The sequence below is a fragment of the Vidua chalybeata genome, chromosome 6, assembly GCF_026979565.1.
Source record: "Vidua chalybeata isolate OUT-0048 chromosome 6, bVidCha1 merged haplotype, whole genome shotgun sequence".
NCBI lineage: Eukaryota > Metazoa > Chordata > Aves > Passeriformes > Viduidae > Vidua > Vidua chalybeata.
The window spans coordinates 18,077-24,387 of record NC_071535.1 but is presented as its reverse complement, the minus strand read 5'-3'; the positions used below and the strand labels follow the sequence as shown (position 1 = coordinate 24,387).

Here is a 6,311-nt window from a genome sequence, read left to right as displayed (position 1 = left end):
ATCGCCAGAGAGATTTAAAGCGAGGAACACCCCTCTTTTCCCAATATTTTATGGGACTAAATTAAAGGAGAGAAGCCATTTATTTGCCATTGTATCAGTTTCAGTAGACTGGTAACTAAAGAGGTAACCGCCTAATTTCCTTGTTTTGAGGGGTTCACCTGACGGAAGCTCTATCTTTTTCAGCAATTTAATGGTTTCAAACTACATTTCAGGGCACTTGTATCTGTGCCCTGGGACTGAATACCTCAGACAAGGGCAAGCCAGGCCTGTACTTAACCCTAATGCTGCCCAGGAGTCTATTATTTTTCTTATTTTTATATATAATAGAGATAGCCCTAATTAGAGGTCCTAAGGAGACTTGGGCCATTTATATAATCAGTATTGTTCTCCACCCTACTTAGTCACATGTGGAATACTACTTAGCAGTTACTAAAGAATAATTAGGTGAGCTAATAACAAGTTACCCAACTTACTTAGCTGTGCTACCTAAACATAAAGTTTTATTTCTTACCGGTTTTCTGCCCTTTTGCTCAAAGCAGCTATAGAAGGGGAAAAAAAAAACAAAAAAAAAAGCATTGTCATTTCCCTGAGGATCAAGCCCTTTACTCACCTTGAATTCAAGTCAGAGGAGCCAAACGGCTGCAGCTCCTGGGAGGGCTTTTATACCCGGTGGGATTTGCCCCTCCTCCCTTTTCCCGGGCATCATGGGAGCGAGAGGCGGGCCCAATCAGGGGTATATTAACCCCAGCCTCTGCGAAGGGGCTTCATTCCCTCTTTGGGATGCACTGAGGTAGGAGGTCTCCTCTCATTTCAGTGAAGAGGCTCTTTCAGCTTATCTCAGCTTGTTTTCAGCAGGTGCTTTTCGGCCTCTGAAGCAATAGGGGCTTTGAACATACTGCGAAGAATACAGAAATGAGCACAGGGAGTATTTACATTCATGATTTTTGGTTGCGTGTTCAGGGGTGATTAGGTGCTTTTGTAATTTCTGGGTTTGTTTTTTCTATTTATTTTTTTTTTTTTTTTTACAAGGAAGTTTTACAGGAAACTTCCTGAAATTTTAGGCTGTGTCAAGTGAGACGCTTCAGATTTTTTTCAGCAGCTTCATCATATCACAAGAGGGATCTGCTCTGTGTTGAAGATGATGTTTGAGATTGAGGGTTTAGATGAGTAAAGTTGAGGATTGTGACCAGGAGAGGGAGGGTGAGTAGATGTCTGGTTAGGAGTTATTGGGGGAGGGGGGGTTTGAAGGCAGCAGGGTGAGAAATGGTGTCTATTTGAGGACCCCCCAAGGTTTTTAGCAAGCATGGCAGAGGCATTCACATGTCTTGGGGCACCCCAGCTCATCTACAGCACTCACAGAAATATCATGTAACTTTGGATCTCTCTAAGCCAGGTGCTAGTCATAACAGCTATGGCCTTGGACTCGGGATGAAGCTGGAGCCTTGAGGACCTAGGCATACTTAGGAGAGGTCAAGGAGCTGACTCGCTGGGATTTGGCCCACATAGCACTACAGTCACACATTGGTTTTGGTGTTCTTTATTGTAGCTCACTAAGAGGATAACCGGCGATCACGGGGCCTTCCGAGGCCGACTGGTTTCAGGTCCAACGTGGATTCACGTCGCCAGTCATCCGAAAGATAAGTCACGGGCCACGGCCCGGAGATGGGATGATCGTCGGGTAGCGGACTGGAAGTTCCTGGGACAGATTTAAAAATGAGCGGAGGGTCAAGGGATGTCCTCTAAGGGGCTTTTAGGACAGCTCAAGGGAGAGGCCCTACTTTTGACTGCAGCTGTAGGGCGTGCAGTGCAGAACAGTTTCGGTCTGTGTCGTGTTGTGTCGTGTACCGTGTTTCGTAGCGTATCATTGGGGTGCCTCGGATCACGTATCTGCCTTTTCCCCTCGAGGGCCTTACCGCAAGCATCGGCCACGATCTCTAGGTTCTCGAACGCTCACGCTTCTCGGCACGACGCCGATACGGTTTGTTCTTTTCCCGGCGGCCTCGGCCACGTCTCCGAGTCCCAGTTCAGAAGCATCGAGTCAGATGACTTTTGAGGCCTTGCTCCCAGCAATGTCACCGTCCATCCTTTCCAGCCAGGAGTTGTAACGTCCTGGTGTTTCTAAGATTGTAGGGATACAGAGAGCATTCTAAATGTAGCATTGTCTCATGGTCAACTCGATCATTGTGACTAACAGGTCACTCTGTCAGTCTTTTCTTTTGCTCCCTAGAGCTTCCGCCATCCACCGTTGCCATAGCATCAGGCAACTCTTTCGGCATCCTCTCGGTCCTTGCCGTTATTCTTCTTGCCAGTAAGATTTCTATCGTCCTTCTGTCACAATCTTATTAACGTAATGTGTTGTTTGTCTTTAGCGTCCCCTCGTTTGTCACGTCCTGTCCTGTGTCACGGGTGTAAGCACCTATTTGTCCCGAAGCTGTTCTGCCCTGCTGCATTGCCTGGTGTAATAGGACAAGTCCCAGGGACTTGAAATTTGTAATGCAGGGTATAGTTGGAGTCTAGATGGTATTCTTAGATTAACGTAAGGTGTCTGGAGCTGTTAAGTTATGCTGCAGCTTAACTTTCTTTCAGATGCGGGCGGATTAAATCCGTGGCGGAGCGCCCCATCCCTGGAGAGGGGGTTCCCTGGGCGGGTCAGTCACCATTTCTCTCTGCAGTGGAAGTGTAAATGGCGACTGTGTGTTACAGCACTGTTTTCTGTCTTTATATTTAGGCATTAAATCCGGATGTCAGCAATCAAGGTGAGCAGGTTGCAGAAGCAGTTGTTCTCGCTCAGGTGTCAATTTCCGGTGCAACTCTAAGCCTCCGTTCTCATTTGTGTGTTTTAGGCCGTGTACTTGGAGTATGCCAAACCCCCATCACCATCTGGCTGATGGACCAGGTTTCCTGTGCTTGTGAGCCGTCTGGAAATATTTCAGGACTCTGTGATGAAGCCTTGAAATCTTGTGTTTCAAGGTGACATCCAGGTAGCCTTTGGCAACGGCTGAGGATTTGCGGTGAGTTAGGGAGATCGGGAGGAGGAGCCAGGGTCCACTTAGGTTTCAGCAATGGCACATCACTTTGTCTCTTCTTCACCTAGGCATGCCCTGTGATGACTGCGTCAGCCTCTGAGCACGGCCAAAGCGTGCGGCCCGAGCACCCGGGTGTTCTTAGGAGAACGGTGAGTAGCGGAATTGGTGGGTTTTGTCTATCGTGCAGCTAAGATCACACAGTGTTGGTTTTCTCGATTGTAGCTGAGCAAGGGACCACAGCCCGGAGATTGCAGGAAATTCCCAGGAGGCGAGGCAGCCTTCCTTTGCACCCAATGTGGATTCTCATCCCCGGACGTCCTAGAGATAAGTCAAGGGCTACGAACAATAGAGGGGATGAAAGCGAGGCGCTGGGAGGGCTTTTTCAGTCAGCTTTGGTGGCGGGGATGTCCAAGAAGCGTCCCCTTAGGCCACCTAAAGGGAAAGTGTTTCTTTTGATCACAGTGCTGAGGTGCTCAGGGCAGAGCAATCCTGGTGTGTGTTGTGTCACGTGTCTCTTGTGCGTTCTGTGTGTTTGGGTATATCATGTCATATGACTTTTACCTTAGCTCTTGGAGGGCCCTATCAGAAACCTGGCCTCATGGCATCTGTGATCTCTGCGTTCCTTGGACAGGCACCAATGCAATAGGACTCTTGATTCTGGAGGTCAGACAGGCATCTGAATTGCATCTCTCAAATGTCTTTTGAAGTCTTGTTCTGAACGGTGTTGACAGCTGCGCACCGCAACGATCCATTAGAGCAGATTAGGACTTGTGAGAATGCCAAGCTAGCTAGAGATTCTTTACGTAAGATCCTTGGGCATTCATCTTTGTGATTCTCTGAAGAAATCATTCCGTTAGCATCTTGTTCCTCCAGGGTTCTCTGACCCACGCCGGCTTGCCGTCAATCTCACCTAGGTCATCTCGTTCCGCAATCTCTCGGTCCTCGCAGGCGTTCTTCTCTCCGAGAGCTCTCTCTCCGTGTCGTGTCCCCTCATTTGTCACGTCTTGTCCTGTGTCACGGGTGTCTGCACGTCTTTGTTCTGGACCTGCTCTACCCTGCTGCGTAGCCTGTAATAGGACAAGTTCGGGGGACTTGAAATTTGTAATGCAGGGTGTAGTTGGGCTCCAGATTGTATTTGTAGATTGACATGACACGATCGGTGCTGTAAAGTTATCCTGTAGCCATTTGACATTAGTTGTAACTGTCTTTCAGATGCAGATGGATTAAATCTGTGGCAGAGTCCCCCAATCCCAGGTCAAGGGGGTTCTCATGAGCAGGTCAGTCGCTGTTTGTGTTTGCAGGGGAAGCATAAATGGTGACTATGTGACAGCACTCGTCTTTGTCTTTATTTTTAGGAAGTCGAGGCAGATAGCAGCAGACAAGGTCAAGCGTGGCAGGTGAGCAGCGGACAGAAGCAGTTGTTCTTGCTCACGTCACAATTTTTGGTGCAACTCTAAGCATCCGTTCTCATTTGTGTGCTTTAGGGAATCCACCTGGAGTATGCCAAGCGCCGTCACCGACTGGCCGATGGACCGGGTTTCCTGTGCTTTTGAGCCCTCTGGAAGTAGTACAGGACCCTGTGATGAAGCCTTCAAATTTTCTATTTCAAGGTCCCCTCTGGGTAGCCCACGGGAACGGCCAAGGAGTTGCAGTGAGTCGGGGAGGTAGGGAGGAGGAACGAGGGTCCACTCATGTTTCAGGAATGCCCAGTCACCTTGTCTCCACTTAACCTAGGCGTACCTCGCGACAATGGCGTCGGCCTCCGAGCGTGGCCGAAGAGTCCGGCCCGAGCACTGGTGCTTCTTAGGAGACGGTGAGTAGCAGAATTGTCAGGTTTTGGCCCATGTGCTGTTAAGATTGTGCACTGATGTTTGGTTTTCTTTCTCTTGGCAGAGTAAGAGCCAACAGCCTGGTGACAGCTGGAACTTCCCAGACGGGGAGGCGGCCTTCTTTTGCACCCGACAGGGATTCGCATCCCCGGATGCGTGCGAGATAAGTCGTGGGCTACAGAGGGGATGGAAGCGGGGTGCTGGGTTGGGAGTCCCCGGGAGGGGTTTTTGTCTCCGTTTTAGCGATGGGGATGTCCAAGAAATGTTCCCTTAACCCACCTAAAGGGAAAGCGTCTCTTTTGATCGCAGCGCTGAGGTGCATTGGGCAGAGCAGTTCCTGTGTGTGTCGTGTCACTTGTCTCTCGTGCATTCTGTGTTGTTTGGGTCCCTCATGTCCTTTATCTTTTTTACCTTAGCCCTTTGAGGAGCATATGGGTCACCCTGGCCTCATTCTTGGCATCTGTGATCTTTGCCTTCCTTGGCCTGGCCCCAGCGCCTTAGGACTTTTGTCTCGGGAGCCCTGACAGACATTGGAATCGCATCTGTCTTTAGAAGCATCCGGTCAGATGTCTTTTAAGGTCTTGCTCTGAGCCGTGTCGACAGCCACACACCGCAATGATCCATTATAGCAGCTTAGGACCGATAAGAATGCGAAGGTAGCTAGAGCCTTTCGACCGTAAGATTGTTGGACATTCATCTCTGCGGTTCTCTTAAGAAATCATTCTGTTAGCATCTTGTTCCTGCAGGGTTCCCTGAGCCTCATCGGCTCCGAGCCGTCCGTCTCAGGTCTCTAGGTCGTCTCGTTCCGCATTCTCCCGGCGCTCGCCGGCGTTCTTCTCGCCGAGATCTCTCTTCCCCCTGTCGCGTCCCCTCGTTCGTCACGTTCTGTCCCGTGTCACGGGTGTCTGCACGTATTTGTCCCGGACCTGCTCTGCCCTGCTGCATAAGCCTGTAACGGGACAAGTCCCAGGAGTTGAAATTTCTGATGCAGGGTGTAGTTGGGCTCTAGATTGTATTTGTAGATTGACATGTTTGGTGCTGTTAAGTTATCCTGCAGCCATTTGACATTACTCCTACCTTTCTTTCAGATGCAGATGGATTAAATCTGTGGCAGAGCCCCCAATCCCAGGTCAAGGGGTTTTCCCTGAGAAGGTCGGTCACTGTTTGTGTTTGCAGGGGAAGCATAAATGGTGACTATGTGACAGCACTCGTCTTTGTCTTTATTTTTAGGAAGTCGAGGCAGATAGCAGCAGACAAGGTCAAGCGTGGCAAGGTCAGTGAGCAGTGGACAGAAGCAGTTGTTCTCGCGCAGGTCTCAATTTCTGGTGCACCTCTAACCATCCGTTCTCATTTGTGTGCTTTAGACCATCCACTCGGTGTACGCTAAGCCCCTGTCATCAGGTGGCGGACGGACCGGGTTTCCTGCCCTCCGGAAGTATTACGGGACCCCGTGATG

The 6,311-nt window shown here is 49.8% G+C and overlaps 1 long non-coding RNA gene across 1 annotated transcript; it reads right to left on the bottom strand.

Moving 5' to 3' along the window:
* Window positions 1-1,521: 1,521 nt before the first annotated feature.
* Window positions 1,522-2,178, bottom strand: LOC128789865 (uncharacterized). The gene is made up of 2 exons (XR_008431557.1): window positions 1,914-2,178; window positions 1,522-1,696 (listed from the first exon to the last, which is right to left on the bottom strand). It is a non-coding gene; the product is annotated as an uncharacterized LOC128789865 (long non-coding RNA).
* Between the last annotated feature and the right edge of the window lie 4,133 nt (window positions 2,179-6,311).